Source organism: Rattus rattus, chromosome 6 (assembly GCF_011064425.1).
Source record: "Rattus rattus isolate New Zealand chromosome 6, Rrattus_CSIRO_v1, whole genome shotgun sequence".
Taxonomy (NCBI): Eukaryota; Metazoa; Chordata; class Mammalia; order Rodentia; family Muridae; genus Rattus; species Rattus rattus.
In genome coordinates, this window is record NC_046159.1 from 90,821,231 (window position 1) to 90,828,150 (window position 6,920).

A 6,920-nucleotide genomic window follows, 5' to 3' on the forward strand; every position below is an offset into this window, starting at 1 on the left:
GGAAGACAGTGAAGCTGAGGGTTATTTGAACTGTTGTGGCCTGGCTCAAGAGGTAAAAAAGATTATGTCTGGAGTGTAAGAGATCCTGTAGGGTGTCTCTTAGTGCTACAGAGTGTCCTGTGATTAAACTCAATGGGAAATTATTATAGCCTAATCCAAGCACTTGGGGGACAGAGGCATGAAGATCTCTGAGTTCAAGGCCAGCCTGGTCTACAGAACAAGTTTGAGAACAGTCAAGCTTTGGCAGTTGAGGAAAACATTGAAAACAGAAAGCCGGTGAAGATAGAAATGAACAAGGGGACATGTTCTGGCCCAGCAAGCAGCAGAACTTAACAGCTTCAGCCACAATTCTGTCTTTAAAATCAAGGATGGAATTTCCCTCCGATACTAAGAAACGTTTCTGAGGCCAGGAATGTGCCAGGGGTGTCTCTGCGTGGAGGCCCAGAGAGGCCATCGTGTGAAGCTGTGAAGTTGAAGCCTAGATTACCTGGGAGACCCCAAGATGTTGGAGATGCCAGAGCTGTGGGATACCTGCCAAGGAAGGCTGCTAACCGGGCTGGCACTAGGCTGTGAGAAAGAAGTGTGTTGCAGCCAACGAAGCCGAAAGGAGCTGGAGATCTGAGAGCGCTTCGACATCAGACAGAAATGCAGAGTTGGCGGCTTCAGCCACACGATTCTGTCTTTAGAATGAAGGATGGAATTCCCCTCTGATTATAAGGAAAGTTTCTGAGGCCAGGAATGTGTCAGGGGTGTCTCTGCATGGAGGCCCAGAGAGGCCACTGTGTTAAAGGAGGCACTGGGTCTCCTTCCACATCTAAGGAAAGCCACAGGGGCCAGATATATGGCAGGGAGTTTGCCCAGCTGGTTTTTCGTTGCTTTGGCGCAGTATTTCCTCACCATGCTCCCTTCCCCACATTTCAGAATGTTAATTTACATCCTGTGCCATTGTGTGTTGGAAATATGTGATGTTTTTTTTTATTTTGATTTTATAGGAGATTACAGTTAAGAGATTGCATCAATCTCAGAAGAGACTTTGAACTTTGGATCTTTAAACATTGTTGAGACTGTGATAAACTCTGGGGACTGTTGAAGTTGGACTAGATGCATTTTGCATTATGTTATGGCTACAAGCCTATGGGGGCCAGGGAGTGGACTGAGGTGGTTTGACTAGGTATGGCCCCCATAGACTCATGTATCTGAATGCTTAACCCAGGGAGTGGCATTACTGGGAGGTGAGGCATTGTTGGAGTAGGTGTGACCTTGATGGAAGAAGTGTGTCACTGTGGGGTGGGGGGAGGGTTGAGGTCTGCTATGCTCAAGCTCTACCCAGTGTAGAATCCAGTCACTTTCTGTTGCCTGTGGACCAAGACGTAGAATTATCAGTTCCTTATCCAGCACCGTGTCTGCCCGTACTCTGCCATGTTTCCCACCATGATGATAATGGACTAAGCCTCTGAACCTGTAAGCCAGCCCCAATTAAATGTTGTCCTTCATAAGAGTTGCCTTGGTCATGGTGTCTGTTCTCAGCAGTGAAACCCTAAGACAGAGCTCAAACAGTTCCAAAACATCATTTCCTAAGTAACATTTTCTGTCTCTGCTCTCTGAAGTGTCCCTAAAAGCCTGTCACATAATCAGTGTGTTTTGGGATCCAGATAATTTCTAGGGCTAGGCTTTGGGGAATCACAGGCACTCAAGAAGAAGAACCACCTTTGTGGCAATTTCAGAGCGTCCATGCCTTTGCTGTTTTGGTGGATTGGTTAAAATACTTAGCATGCTTCCCATTTATCTAAGAGTTTAACCTGGGTAGAGACACCAGCTCGGTAAGGACCAGGGAAACTCCAGAACCTACACACTGTTCATGGCAGTTGTTCTAATTCGTTTACTGAGTCATAAAGATGCATGGTTACTATTATTGCTTGCCTCCTAAATGTCCCCCAAAGGCCTGTCTGTGGAAGACTTGGCTCCTAGGACATGCTTCTGTGGGGAGTAGTGGACCCTCGGGAAGGTGAGGTCTGTAGAGGAAGCTAAGTCACTGTGTCAGGCCCTTGGAGGTGATATGGAGCCGCCCCTGCCTGCTCTTCTATCTGCCTTCTGGCCATTCTGAGGTGACTGCTTCCTCTGCTCCGGGCTTCCCATTCACTATGCTCTTCAACTTTATCCCAGGCCCAAAAGTAATCGGCTCGAATGACCAGGGGCTAAGACTGAACTCATGAGGCAAAACCTTTTTTTCTTTTATTGTGTGCATCTCAGATATTGTATCACAGTACCAAAAGGATAACTAATGATCAACATTTAATTATTAAAGTGTGTAACAACACAATAAAATGGCTTGCATTAATTAGTTTTATAAGTAGACATTTTACTGGGCATGGAGATGGTGGTGCATGCCTCTAGAGATAGGACAGAGGATGCTATGGCTTTGAGGCCAGCCTTAGCTACATATGTAGTGAATACCAGGTCAGACTCCGGTACATAGCTACTGACTCAAAGAGTCAAAACATAAAATGTTAAGTAGAAAATTTAGATGCCCATTACCTCAGTGCTAGGCAGGAAGGAACTGAAAGTTCAAATCCAACCTGGGGATGACTGTTAATTTGCACGAACTGGAGTCATCTGGGAAGACTGAACACCAAGCGAGGATTCCCCCATCAGATTGGCCTGTGGGCCAGCCATTTCCTTGATTGATAATTGGCATGAAAGGGCCCAGTCTAGGGTGTGGATGGTGCCATTCCAGGCAAGTGTTCTTGGATTGTATAAGAAAGCAAGCTGAGCAACCTGTGGAGAGCAAGCCGCGAGTAGCCAGCGTTCTTCCATAGTCTCTGCTTCAGTTCCTGACCTGGGTTCCCTCAGTGATGGGTGATGAAGTGTAAGTGGAAAAAAATAACACCAAAACCCTTTCTTCCCCAAATTGCTTTAGGTCATGAATAGAAATGGGTACCAAGATCATGGACTATTCCTGGGACAGCTCTGACCATGAGGTTTTGGGGGAGGATTACAGAAGTATTTGGAACTTTGATCTGCAAAAGCCATTGAGTGTTCAAGACGTAATGGGCTGTTCTGTGGGAGCTTCGAGGATTAGTGAACTGAGAGAACTACAGTCAGCAGAGGCCTGGCTTGTGATGCTTCAGAGGGGAGCAAAAACTCAGGGCTGTTCAGATGATATTCTGAATTAAGAACATGTGGTTTCTGTTTTGCTAGAGTGGATGAATTAGCTGCCATTTACAAGACTCCGGGCCACTGAAGTGAATCTGTTGCCTCCCTGGGACACGTGAGGCTTGTTTGCTGGGGCCTGTGAAGTCAGTTGTGGTTAACAAGAGGCAGCAGCATTGAGGCGAAGTCTTCTGGGAAATACTTCTTCAGGGTGAGTGCGTGTGAGCGCGTACACACATACACACACACACACACAGTACTCCAGACTGACCAATGCTGCCTCACAAGATGATGACCAAACTTGGAACTGTATGTAAGGCACTCACATGGAATTGGTTTCAAACTCACAAAGGAATTGTGGGGAGCAGCTCAAGCTTGGCACCATGTGACAGGGTTGGAGTTCCTGACACCATTCGTAAAGGTGCAGCCTCAGTTGTGGAGTCTGAGGATGGAAGGGGACATGGAGAAAGGCTGAGCTTTGGTTCCGAGGACCAAGAGGTCCCATGACCTTCCAAAACAGTACCACCAGCTATGATCAAGTATTCGAATATGTGAGGCTGCAGATGAACAATTCACACCCAAACTGTAACATGCACACATGTACATATGAATGAATGTATGGTCTTTTAAGAGGGATAAGGACACAGTTTGCATCAGACTGGTACAGGGAGAAAGATACCCCATGGCTCCTGACCACCAGGCTCAGTTGCTTCTCAGAACTATGATCACTATATGGGTTTTCACTAAGGCATTAACTGCAGTTGTTCAGCAATGAAATGGTGAATCTTGGTGAAGTCTTAAAGACCTGGTCATAAGAATGGGTACGATTTAGGATTACAATGTTGGCATTTGCAGGAACTGAATGTCTGGGCGTGGATGACACAGGACTGCCACCACAGGGTGGATGACACAGGATTGTGTCTCTGTGGCCTTCCCCACCCTTCCTGTTTCTTAGAAATACCCTAACCATATCCACCATGGCCGGCCCCTAGAAACTCATCCTTAGCATAATTCATTCTTAGCACAAGTTCTAAGAACTAGCTGGGACTGGTGAGTTGGAGGGGATAGTATTGTGTCAAGAATTCCCAATATCTTGTTTCAATCCTTAAAACAATTTTTTGAAAGGTTCCATGTAGCCCAGGCTGTTTTATGACTTACCATGTAACCAGGCTGGCCTTGAACTTACTATCCTCTTTTCTCATTTCCCACATTCTGGGATGCCAAACATGTGCCTAGCATAGCATCTCTGAGGTACCATAGAATTCTACTCATTTTACACATTTGTACCAATTTTGCATTCTAAACAATATGATTACTATAAAAATTATTGTTTCTCTGTATCTCAATTTTCAAATTAAGTGGACCATAATCTTATTATATGACCATCTTCATTTTATAATATAGAAATCAATCAAACAGCATATATCAGAAGCTATCTAACAAGCCATGGTGGCACAAACCTTTCATTCTAGCTCTCAGAATGCAGAGACAGGCAGATCTTGGTGAGTTGAAGGCCAGCCTGGTCTACATGGTAAGACCTTGTGTCAAAACAACAACAAAAAGTAATCTAACTATATACTGAACACACAGTGGACTATCTAAACTTAGCTCTTCCCCTTGTTCCTAAGTTGAGAATCTAAAGTAAGCTATCTGCCTTCTTAGAACTAGATATGGTGACCACATAGTACTTTGTAACAAGAAAGAGAAGTGGGCTGCCTTCATTGATGAACTGTGACATCTTAAGTATGTGACTCAAAAGAAAACTTGAGAGATGGGACTCCCAGGAACACCTGATGTGCAAGACTTAGCTGTTGGCTTTAGTTTCTTGTTTATCCAATGGCACCTTCCACGCACACTGTGGTTTTATTTATACACGTGACAACCAGGGGCTGTGTTCCATCCCTGAATCTGTCCCAAAGAAACTGGGCAAATGTACCAATTACTCTTTCCTGCCAGTGACCCAATACTTGGCAACTGAATGGGAGAAGAGCTGATTTTTGGGTTTACAGTGTGAGGAAGGCATAGTGACAGAACTGTGGGACATCTGGTGACATAGTACTTGCAGTCAGGACGCAGAGAATGGAGGAAGGGAGCTGACTTCCTCCACTGAGGTCCCATCTCCTAGAAGCTCTACAGTCTTACAAAATAGCGCTCCCAGCTGGTGACCAAGTGTCCAAACACACGAGCCTATGGGGATACTTTACATCTAACCTACATTTAACATCGAGCGAGTTGGTGGATGCACAGTTTTAAAGCAGAAGTGAGGTGAGGGTTGGGGATGAAAGTGGGGGAGGGGCGACAACTGATTATGGCAGTCTGTGTTGAGCAGCCAATGAATGCAAGCAATAGAGAAGGCCGTGAGAGGACCACGTCTTTGGAGCAACTAGGATGAGGTTATAGGGGAGACGAAGGATGAGAAACACCTGGGAGTCCCTTCTAATTCTTGAGTCTCTCAGAGAGACAGATTGTCCCCTTCTTCTTAAAGCCTGCAGGGTGAACTCGGTGTAGCTCAGTGGGTAGAATGCTTGCCTGGCACGCACACAACCTTGAGTTTTATCCCTCGCACTGCATTTTTCAGCACTTGGGAGGCAGAGCCTGCAGAATCAGGAGTTCAGGGCCATCCTTGGCTATTGAATAAGTTTGAAGGTAACCTGGGCATATCAGACCCTATCTCAAAGTCATGAACAGGAGCTGCAGAGATGCTCAGTGATTGAAGGCATGCACTGCTCTCCAAGGGGACGTGAGTTATGTTTCCAGCACCCGCATGGGGTGTTCACAGTTGCCTATAACAGGAGCTCCAGAATATTCCACACCTGCTTCTGGCTTCTGTGGGTATTAGCTTCCATGTACACATATACATGAGTACACACACACACACACACACACACACACACACACACACACACTTTTTTTAATTTAAAAAAAACTTCAGAACGATGCGTTCTCAAGCTCGACCTCATATACTTTGAATGCATTTGAGCATCCCAGACACACATCTATGACATTAAAGGCAGGGAAATTAAAGACGAAAGGACACTCAACACTAAATGAACATCAAACAGGCATTGTGCTGGACACAGGAAAGATGCGGTCATGGCATCTGAATCTTTTGGTGACCTTGGAAAGACCAGAGATTTCCACAGCTGTCAAAGAAAGATGAGGGGCTAGCAAGACACTGGACGTTCATCCTAGTCCGCAAAGAGGTTCTCAGAAAGACATTTTCCCTTTCTTCCTAAAGACTGCAGGACAGAAAGTGGGGTATGGCTCAGTCTGTAGGGTGCTTGGACAGGGTGATGGATCCAGGAGGAAATCTTTCAGGGATGTGTCCCCTGTTGTGCATAGTTGTTCCTTGCTATCCACAGGGACTTGACTTCAGAGCATACACAGATCCCCAAATCCACAGATGCTCGAGTTTCTCATACAAAATGGTTCAGTATTTGCTTATAGCCTGCCCAGATCCTCTCCTAAGCTATTGATAAGAATGGCTAACAGAAAACAATGACTATTTGGTGTGGGCAGTTGTTATGCTGTATTATTTAGGACAATGACAAGAAGTGTGCTCCAGGGAGAGGAGAAAGTCTTTCTATTTTCTCCAAGGATTCTTTGTTCTTCTCTGGCTAAGTCTGCAAATTTGGGGCCTGTGCATCCCAGGCCCAATTCTATGCATAAAACCTCTTGTCTGCTCACCCCTCCCCCAACCCCGGATTGACTTTAGAATATTGACTTGGGGATATGGCATAGCAGTGCTTGTCTAGCATCCCCAAGCTCTG